Below are 11672 nucleotides of genomic sequence, written 5' to 3' on the forward strand. Positions count from 1 at the left end.
GGTGTGGAAAGGTCACCGGTCCCAGAGCCAGGAGACCCGGGTCCTTCACTGGCTGTGTGACCTTGGAGAAGTCATCCTATCATCTCACCGGTACCGATACCCCACAAGATTGCTTGGATTTAAAGAAAGGAAAAGTTGCCAATAGCATGGAAAGTAGAACGAAGCTTTTTGCACCTGAATTAAATAAATTGAGTAGATACATGAGTACAACGATCAAGACCAACAAGTAGTTATTTTCTCCAACTTACAGCGAAGAAACGGAGTCCTGCCTGGCTAGCTTGGCTCAGTGGTTGAGCGTGGACCTGTGAACCGGGAGGTCATGGTTCGATTCCCTGGTGACCAGTGATTCTCTCTCATCGATGTTTCTCTTTCTCTCTCCCTCTCCCTTCCTCCCTGAAATCAATAAAAAGTATATTTAAAAAGAAAGAAAGAAAGAAAGAAGCTGAGTCCTAAAGAGGTTAAACAGTTTACCCAGTATGATTCAAATTTAGGCCTACCTGACCCCAAACTCTTTTCACATATCATGCTTCCTAATAAAGATGTGAATCAAGTTGGTAGTAGGACAAAATGTGAACTGCAATGTTCCCTTGTTTCTTTAAATATAATATTTTTGAAAGATAGTCATCCTGACCATTTACCCTCACTTTGGTTACACAACTGTATTCTTAACTGATCAAAGTAGCTAGTCTTTGCTGAAACCGGTTTGGCTCAGTGGATAGAGCGTCCGCCTGCGGACTGAGAGGTCCCGGGTTCGATTCCGGTCAAGGGCATGTACCTGGGTTGCGGGCACATCCCCGGTGGGGGATGTGCAGGAGGCAGCTGGTCCATGTTTCTCTTGTTTCTCTCTCATCGATGTTTCTAACTCTCTCTATCTCTCTCCCTTCCTCTCTGTGAAAAATCAATAAAATATATTCAAAGTAGCTAGTCTTTATTCTAAAGATGCTAAATCCACCAAGTCAGAACGCACTAATTAGACTTGAAGAGATTTTTACTTTCTCAACATTTTATTTTCAAAAATACCAAACCTACAGAAAAGTTACAAGAAAAATATAATGAATACCCATATTAACCCCCTATTCACAAAAGTTTAACATTTCATCACATTTGCTTTCCCTGTGTAAATGTAGGGGTGAGGGGTTGTTTTGATTTTACTAAATCATTTTAGTTTTTTTTGCAGACGTTACCCTTTATCCCTAAATATTGTATTTCAATAAGTATCTCCTAAGAACAAAGATTCTGCTACATAATCAGTATTCCATTATCACTCCAAGAAAATTTAATATTAATACAATACTATTATCTATAATATACTGAGGCCATATTCAAATTTTGAAAATGTTCCTTTTAGCTGACTTTTTTTTCCAATTCAGGATACAATCAAGGATCATGCATTGCATTTAGTAGTCATGTATTTTAAAACTCCTTCAGTCTAGAATAATTACTAGTTTTGTTTTTTTTCCATTATAACATCAACTACCTTGAAAAATCCAATTCTGTTTTGCAGAATGTTCCTCAGTTTGTTCCCCATTAGATTCAAGTTAAATAATTGTATCGGGTACACTACACATGTAGATGATACTGTGTCTTTCTTGCTACATTGCGTCAGGACGGGTATCATGTCAGTTTGTTCATTATCAGTGATGTTACATTTAATCATTTCATGGTGAAGGCATTTTTTTTCCTTTGTATTTAAAAAGTAATCTGTGTAAAAAAAAATGGACAAGAGACTCAAGAAATAGACATTTCTCCAAAGAAAATAAATAAATGGCCAACAAGGGCATGACAATATGCTCAACATCATTAGAGAAAAGTACAACCACATGAAATACCACTTCACATCTTCTAGGATGACTATAATGTTTTTAATGGAAAATAAGTGATGGCAAGGATGTAGAGATTTTGAGATCCTCGTATATTGCTGGTGGGAATGTAAATGGTGCAATCACTTTGGAAAATCACTGTGGAAAAATAGTTTCAGGTTCCTCAGGAAGCTAACCATAGAATTATCAGCAATTCCACTCCCAGGTATATATCCAAAAGAACTGAAAACAGGTATTCAGACAAATCCTTGTACACAACTTTCTGGAGTAGCATGAATTACAGTAGTCAAAAGGTTAGAAAGCAACCCAAATATCCATGAGTGAATGAATGATAGAGACATACAATGAAATATTTTTCAGCCATAAAAAGAAATGATGTACTGATACAAGCCACAAGGTAGATGAACCTCAAAAATATTATGCCAAGTGATGACCCTGGCCAGGTAGATCCCTTGATTGGGGTACTGTAATCTTGATGTGCAAGGTTGCAAGTTTGATTCATCTCAGTTAAGGCACATACAAGAGTCAATCAATGAACACATAGATGGGTGGAATAATGGATCTCTCTCTCTCTCTCTCTCTCTCTCTCTCAAAAATCAATAAGAATAAAAAATAAACATTATGCCAAGTGAAAGAAGTCAGGCCACACATTGTAGGAGTCTGTTTATATGAAACATCCAGAATAAGCAAATCCATAGAAAGCCAATTGCTGGTGGCCAATGTAAGGGGGAAGAAGTGAGGAGCAACTGTTGAATGGGCATAGAGTTTTATTTTGTAGTTAGGAAAATGTTTTGGAGCTAGATAGAGGTCATGGTGGTGACACTATAAATGTACTAACTGCCACTGAATACAATTTTGCTCACAGTTCCACATATATTCTGTTCTAGCATAATTCAAATCAGCTCTTCAAAAATGTATATTTGTAAGTTTCAGGTAGGTATAGGCCTTACATATGGAGATAAAATATACTTTACCATTTAAAATCAGCCTTATAATCTTTACTAAAGAGTTTAATTGTATTTATTTTTTAACATTTTTATTGTTACATAATATTTATGTAGAAACATGCATAAATCATCAGGATACAATAATAAAGGAAAGACAGCTGTGTTTTAAAATATCAAACCTTGCCCGGCCGGCATGGCTCAGTGGTTGAACATTGACCTGTGAACCACGAGGTCACAGTCAGGGCATATGCCTGGATTGCAGGCTTGATCCCCAGTAGGGGGTGTGCAGGAGGCAGCCAATCAATGATTCTCTCTCATCATTGATGTTTCTATCTATCTCTCTCTTTCTCTCCCTTCCTCTCTGAAATCAACAAAAATCTATTTTAAAAATAAATAAGTAAATAGATAAATAAAATATTATATCTTATCAGTATCTCAAAAGCCCCACCTGGTCCATCCTTATTCACTACTCCCACAAAGTTACTCCTGTTCTGACTCAGCTGATTAGTGCTTCATGGCTTTGAGTTCTGTGGGAATGAATCATACACTAGGTACTCTTTGGCATCTGGCTACTTTTGCTCGATATTAGTGAGACTGAGCGAGGTGCTGAGTATAGTAATGTTTTTACTTGTTGCATAGTATTCCATTGTATTAACATACCACTTTATTTTAACCCACTGATTCCATTTATTAAACTATTGTCTCTTAACCCCAAATTTACACTTTTATTCTCAGCTTTGTAATGAGGGAGCTGTGTGATCCAGCTAACATTTCTCCAATTAGTTTTGCCAGTTGGGGGCACTAGACAGAGACCTGAAGACTGGGCAAGTGCGAAGGGACTTGTTCCTTCCTGCTGGCAGTACCATCCCTTCAGCATAGGCCCTTTACAGCCGCAGTTTGTTCCAGTCTCAGGCTTTATAGGGCTGCTCAAACCAGCCTCAGGTGTCCCCTTAAAAGGATAGTCAATGCCAGACAGCACTTCTCCTCAGACACATGGGGCCTGCCTCCCTCCTCTACACTTCTGAGGTCCCATAAACCCACTTCTTTGCTTTGTTCCCCAGGCCCATTACTTCAGTGTCCCCTTAACCCTTTTTTAGTTCTCTAATACCTATTCAACCAAATGAGGGTATAGGTATATGCGCTTGCTTTTAGTAACCGAGCTAACAGCACTAAAAAAGTAAAAAAATTCTGTTTCTCTCTAGACTGTAATAGATACATGATTCTACCAGTAATGGGTGATTGGGTTGTCTTCTTCAGATTGGGCTATTATGACTAGTGCTGCTATGAATGTTCTTGTTCGTGCCTTTTGGTGAGTATTATATATCTAATAAAGCAATTGCTAAGTTATAGGGTATGTGTGTGTTCGGTTTTAGCAGATACTGCCAAAAAGCTTCCCAGAGTGGCTGTAAAAATAATTACATTGATTTTAAGGTATTCCCAGGATCTCACACCTGATTCTCAGAACTTCTAAAATGTAGGTGAAAGTCGCTATTACATTACACTATTGTAATGTAACCTCTACTTTTAAGTGTTTATGTTGCAATGCTAAAGAAAACTAGACTCTGTTACTTGAGGACATACTTTGTATCCTTAATTCCTCTAGTACCTGGCACATAGTAGGTGATGTTGAATAAATAATAAGAATAAAAAGTTTAGTGCTAACTGGTTTGGCTCAGTGGATAGAGTGCCGGTCTGCGGACTGAAGGGTCCCAGGTTCGATTCCAGTCAAGGGCATGTACCTTGGTTGCGGACACATTCGCAATATGGGGTGTGCAGGAGGCAGCTGATTGATGTTTCTAACTCTCTATCCTTCTCCCTTCCTCTCTGTAAAAAATCAATAAAAATATATTTTCTTAAAAAAGAATAAAAAGTTTAAATCTCTTCTCTTGAACTAATGTGAAATGGTAATGTAAGTTGGGTCAGTCTTACCTGGGAGACACTCAGTATCCCAGCATACATTCCACTGGGCAGCTGTGAATTAACAGGCCTCAGTGTCCGTAGGTTGCTTCTATTGCCCTGCAAGACTGATTTCTCTCCTCATAGTCCACTTAAATGAATTGATACAGGAATAGATCCAACACCATAGTGGCAGAGGGTTTACTTATGGACTAGGGCAGCCTTGTGTCTGGCACATCGACCAGAGATTGAACCCGAAAATGTGGCATATGGGGATGATGCTCTAACAAGTGAGCTACCGAGCCAGGGCTCAGATCTATTTTTTTGTTGTTGTTGTTAATCCTCACCTGAGTATACTTTTCCATTGATCTTCAGAGAGAGTGGGGTAGGGAAGAGAAACATTGCTGTGAGAGAGACACATCAATGGGTTGTCTATGGCATGTGCACCAGATCTGACTGGAGCCATGGACTGAACCTGCAACCCACCTATGTGCCCTTGACCGGGAATAGAACCCACGACCCTTAGGTGCTGGGGCTGACACTCCAACCACTGAACCACACCAGCCAGGGCACAAATCTTTTTTTTTTTTTTTTTTTTTTAAGGTTAGTCAAGTGAAGCAGTGGGAGCGGAGAAGGAACAAAGAAATCTGTAACTGGCTGTGATCAATTAGTTGTAAGGCACCACTGCACTAGGACCAGCCAAATCTATTTTTTTTTAAATCCCCACCTGAGGATATGTTAAGTGGTTTTAGAGAGAAGAAGGGAGAGAGAGACAGAGGAGAGAGATGCATGCATGTGAGAGAGAAAAATCAATTGGTTGCCTCCTGGTATCTCAACTGGGATTGAACCCACATCGTAGGTATGTCCCCTGACTGAAAATCAAACCCAAAACATAGGTATGTACCCTGACCTGGAATTGAACCCGTAGCCTTTGTGGTATACAGGATGATACCCAACCAACTGAGCCATCTGGCTGGGGCCCAAATCAATATTTAAAAAAAAATAAAAAACACCCTGTGAGCGCTGATCAGTATGGCTCAGTTGGAGCATCATCCCATATATCAAAAAGTTGTGGGTTCAATTCCCCAGTCTGGGTCCATACCTAGGTTGCAGGTTTGATCCCAGTTGAGGCGCCAGGAGGCAATTGATCAATGTCTCTCTATCTAACTACCTATCTACCTACCTATCTATCTATCTATCTATCTATCTATCTATCATCTATCTATCTATCTACCTATCTACCCCTTTCTCTCTCTCTCAAATCAATAAAAACATATCCAGCAGTGAGGATTAAAACCACTTTGTGAAATAAGTAAGGGCAGTAGTTGGCAAAGTCATTAGTCAACAGAGACAAATATCAACAGTACTTCTTCAAAACAGACTCGCCTAGGCCGAAAACCGACTTCTGTGCATGGGCCACGAAATTTCAATCGCACTGTACGTGCGCGCCAGCATGTGGTATTTTGTGGAAGAGCCACACTCAAGGCCAAAGAGCCGCGTGTGTCTCGCAAGCCGCAGTTTGCCGACCACTGGGTTAGGGTATATGTCCCTGAGGTATAACAAGAGGTATATTTGACTTATATTTCCCAGTTCTTGGCCCAGAGCTTCTAAAACCTTTGGAATTACCTGAGGAACAGGGTGTCTTCTGTTATTCATAATAAGCCCCTTTAGATCATAGCTGGCCCATTTTGAATAGGGCCCCTGTATATCGTCAATATGAGGCTGGTGACCAGAAAGACCAAGTGATGAGAAGGTGGGAGCTTGGAGCCCTAGCCCTGACCTGCTAGAGTTGAGCCCTATAAAAGCCCTTAAACAAGGTTGGAACATCCAGACTAGTGAAGCATCAAGGTGCTGGGAGGTTGGTGTGCCACAGAGGGCATGGGGGCTTTGAGTGCCTCACCACCCAATACTTCGCCCTACGCATCTCTTCTACTTGGCTGTTACTGAACTGTATCCTTTATAATAACTAATAAGATGCCTTTCTGAGTTCTGTGAGCTGTCTTAGCAAATTATCAAATCTGAGGAGGGGGTTTGGGAACCCCTATTTTATAGCTAGCCAAAAGCACATGTGGTCTCTCAGGGACTTGCAAATGGTATCTGAAGCTGGGAGTTCTCATCATAGCCACATCAGTAGGCAGACTCTCCAGCTGCAGCAACAATTTCTGGAGGGAATCAAAGCTCTGATAACCCAATCCCCAGTTCTAAGGAGAAAACTGAGCTGACACTCATGCATTTCTATATATACACATATAGTGCTGCTGGAAATGAGGTACCCAAGTTTCCTAAAAACAAATAAACTGAATATCCTGAGATCAAACTTATCTGCTAATAGTTCCTGGCAAGCATTAAAATCAATTTAGTGGAGGTAATGATGCTGGAAGTGTCCAGAAAATTAGTTATGCTGAGATGTACAAAACAAAAAAAATGCCGACTATGAATATTTTTAGTGGGATAAGGTCTGAAGAGCAGATCAATGTCTTCACAAAGTACAAACAAGGTAGTTCTGTGCGGACAAGCTGCAGTCACAGAGCACCACCCTGCACCTTCACTTCCAGTGCAGTGGGAGCCTCTCTCACTTGCAGCACCCTGGACAGAACTTAGGACTTTTACTTATTGTTTTGTTCTGTTTTCCCGTTAGCCTCGGCAGCTTTCCGGAGTCTTGCTTAGGATTCTCTTAGACCGTACAAGGTTTAAGAACATGCTCCTTCACTTCTTCATCTTAAACCTCAAAGAAAAACTGTCTTCTAAGTAGTTTTCCCCCTCGATTGTTTTGTTCAATTATATAAACTTAAGGCTTTTAAAAATGTCAATGTATAAGCCAGGGAAAACAGGTGAAAACATTGTCACACTTAAGTTGCAAGATTAGAATGTTTCTCAGTGGGTAGCTAGTCTCCTAATACCCAGCCTTCCTCACTACAATTATCCGAAGCTCCTAACACCAGAACCAGACTTTCCCATCCCCTGCTTCAGACTTCTCACTGTGAATCACAGCCTTCTAGAAACTTGCTTTCCTTGGCCCTAGTGGAAGAAAAAGCTGACCTCTTCTTATTTCCCTTGAGCCACCTTACAATTCCGCTCCTTTGTCCTGTACCAGATCCCAACAACTCCCTCCAGCTGCAGATATCACTGGACACCTACCCGGAAACCATTTTCCTTTGCCTCCATCCTGGCAGGGCTCTATTGTTTGTTTCTGTGTCAGCCGTCCCTCCAGGATTTGAGGACATTTTGACTGCTCTAAGCCAGGGGTTTCCAAAGTTCCAGGATCTCTTGATACTCTTAAAAATGGTTGAGAACTTCAAAGTTTGTGTTGTCTATCACTACTCATATTAGAAATTAAAACCAGAAAATGTTTATTTATTTATTTTAAAATAACAGTATACCCACTATGTGTTAATTGAAATAACATATTGTAATTAAAAAAAATAACTATGTTCGCCCTGACTGGTTTGGCTCAGAGGATAGAGCGTCGGCCTGCAGACTGAAGGGTCCCAGGTTCGATTCCGGTCAAGGGCATGTATCTTGGTTGTGGGCACATCCCTAACAGGGGGTGTGCAGGAGGCAGCTGATCGATATTTCTCTCTCATTGATGTTTCTAACTCTCTACCTCTCTCCCTTCCTCTCTGTAAAAACTCAATAAAATATATATTTAAAAAATGTTTTCCAAAATAAAATATTAGAAAAGTGGCACTGTTTTTACATTTTTTGCAACTCTCCAACTCTCTCTAATCTCAGACTTCATAGAGGACAGCCTCTCATATCTACATCTACAGTCAATCCATTGCTATGCCATATCGTGTGACTTCTGGAAGACTCCACTGTCCACTCCTGAGAGAATGAGAATGAAAAGGAAAATAGGAAAATTGTCTAGACTACCTAAACTGGCCTCTAGAGCTCCCCAGTCATGGTGATCCCTCAGGGAAAGCATGTGACCTAGTTCTTACTGAGACATGAAGGGACTGCCTCTAGAGGGCTTTTGGGAAAGATTTCTTTGCCCTTAAAAAGAGAGAGTGTGGTGTGGCTCAGTGGCTGAGCATTAACCCATGCACCAGTAGGTTGCCAGTTTGATTCCCGATCGATCCCAGTTGATGTTTCTCTCAATCTCTCTCTTCTCTCTCTCTCTCTCAATTGGTGGGAAAAAAAACACATATCCTCTTGTGAGGATAAAAAAAAAAAGACTAGAAACTATTCTAAGTATATGAAACATAAAGGGATTTAACACAGAATATGAGATGCTTGGAAAGTCATTGAAAGGGTTGGAGAGGAGATGTCAGTGGCTGCCACTGGACTTGGCTCAATATCACATCCCTGTAGCTGCAATTCAAAGATTAGGAAGCTGCCACAACTGCCTCTCACAAAACTGATGAGACTTGAGACTCCATTGTAAGCACTCAGCACTTCAGCCTTCTCAGTGACAGGAAAATGGTTTCCATCTTTCTTTCACCTTGTCCTCTCTCGACTGCATCTAGTTGGCAGAACCTGATTCACAGCCAGAATTCTAGCTGCCAAGGAATCTGGAAAATATGGTTTTCGTTTTCTAAATAGAAGATAACTAAAATGTATATTGAGTGTACTAATATCCATAAAGTTATTTTATCTACATGCAAAGATTTTATGTAAATGAATTCAGATATTCACCTTCTGTTAAGGGCATAAGATCTGACCACATTGGAACCTCATTTCCACAAGCAACACGTACATTCTCTGGTTTGCCAGAACCTCACAAAGCTTGCTTCAGACAGCGACGTCCGGTAAGAAGAGATAGTAGAGCCAGGTTGCTCTGGTTTGAATCCTGTATGGACTACTTTGTGCCCTTGAACAATTAATTCATTATCTCTGTGCCACAATGTCCTCATCTATATAACATGGGGATTACAACAGTATCTATGTCAATGAGCAATGAGTCATTGAGAGGATTAAATGAGTCAAAATATTTCAAGTGCATAGAAGAGTGCTGAGCACATAGTAAGGGCTATATATTTGTATATGTTTGTAATCATCATGATCACCATCAGCATCATTTTCCTGGCTCCTGTAAGCACTTGAGTTTGCCATCCCTGGCTCAGACTCTCACACTTTAATTAGAAGCACATATTGTTTAGCTTCAAATGCAATATATCAGGCCCCAACCCAACCTTGTTCAGTAGGTTCTATTTGGGGGATGAGTATTTTAACACCCAACTTGATAGTCGAACATTTTTTGATATTGCATCCCATCAATAAACAACATTTGAACAGATTACTCTCAATATGACCTTGACTTATTTCTATACAACTATCACCTAAATTATGGGATCAATATTTTATTGGAGAAAAGGCCATGTGACAACAAAGGCAGAGATTGAACTAGAGCATAACAAGCCAATAAATGCCAGAAACTAGGAAGAGACCAGGAAGGACCCTTCGCTAGAGCCCTCACAGGCTACATGGACCTGCTGACACTTTGACTTTGGACTTGCAGCCCCTAGACCTGTGAGGGAATACATTTCTGTTGTTTTAAGCCACCTGGTTTGTTACAGCAGCCCTAGGAAACAAGTAAAGGGCTCCTGGTTAAAGAGGTCTTTTGGGTCTTTGAGAACAAATTCTGAACAGGGGCTGGGGGAGACAAATTTCAGGCACTGTTCTTCAGTTTGGCTTTTCAAGATTTATTACTGGCACAACTCCTAATTCTATGTCACATTCTGAGCAACTAATATTAATAATCTATTTTTCTATTTTCTTTATCCTACTGTTAACCTAAAAATACAAGGCCTTTCAAAGTGAGGGGAAAAAAGTGTGAGAGGTAACTAGCATTTATTTGAGATCGAGAGAGAGAGAGAGAGAGAGAGAGAGAGAGAGAGAGAGAGAGAGAGAGAGAGCTATTCTGGAAGCACTGATTCAGGCAGAAGCCCAAATAGTGTTTCTTTTTTTTTTTCTTTTTTTAAAAAAATATATTTTATTGATTTTTTACAGAGAGGAAGGGAGAGAGAGAGAGCCAGAAACATCGATGAGAGAGAAACACCGATCAGCTGCCTCCTGCACATCCCCCACCGGGGATATGCCCGCAACCCAGGTACATGCCCTTGACCGGAATCGAACCTGGGACCTTTCAGTCCGCAGGCCGATGCTCTATCCACTGAGCCAAACCGGTTTCGGCCCAAATAGTGTTTCAATTAGGAGATGAAGGCAAAGAATATTTATGAGAAAGGGAAGGGGAGTGATGACAACAATAGAGGAAGGTATTTTTATTGGTGCCGATGACATCGTGATGTTTATTCTAAAAAATGTTTTTAATTTTCAGTCTGGTTGTTATCAGTCTGCTGGTCATGTCTGCTTTCTCATAATCTTTGTACACAATTCTTTGGGATACAATGCTGGCCCAGTCTAAAGGTGTCTTCACATTCCACAGAGCTGCGGCACAGACACGCAGGGCAGTTCCACGAAGATGGCAGCTCCAACTCCATTTTAAAGTGGTTTTATTTTTCTGACACTACTAATAATTTATCTACTAATTATTCACTTTATCCTGCTTCTATTTGTCAGCTCCTAAACAAAAATCTATTCTTTATTATGTATTTCAAACATATCGGTTGTGACTCTCCAAAACTGTGGGGCCCCAGGAAATATTTGATTAATGTAACAGAGATAATAAATTAGTGTCAGAGATAAGAAAAGTCTTCTAAAGGATCCATATCACAGCGAGCCTTATATTTCTGCAGCTTAGAGAATCCACTTGGTTTTATTGACTTAATTTAAGGTTTTTTAATCAATAAAATTGAGTACAAACACTTCCAACTGATAAAAATGTTTACCTATTATTTTTTTTCCTTAGGGCATTTCAAAGTGGCTTAAATGGTTTAAATGACTTCATTATTTAGAATATATCATATCTAAGTGTAATTTTATATATATATCAACACTAATAAAAGAGAAAAATGGTAATTGGCGTACGAGCTACCCTTTTCATTGGCTAATCAGGGCTATATGCAAATTAACTGCCAACTAAGATTGGCAGTTAACTGCCAACAAGATG

Source organism: Myotis daubentonii, chromosome 10 (genome assembly GCF_963259705.1).
Source record: "Myotis daubentonii chromosome 10, mMyoDau2.1, whole genome shotgun sequence".
Taxonomy (NCBI): Eukaryota; Metazoa; Chordata; class Mammalia; order Chiroptera; family Vespertilionidae; genus Myotis; species Myotis daubentonii.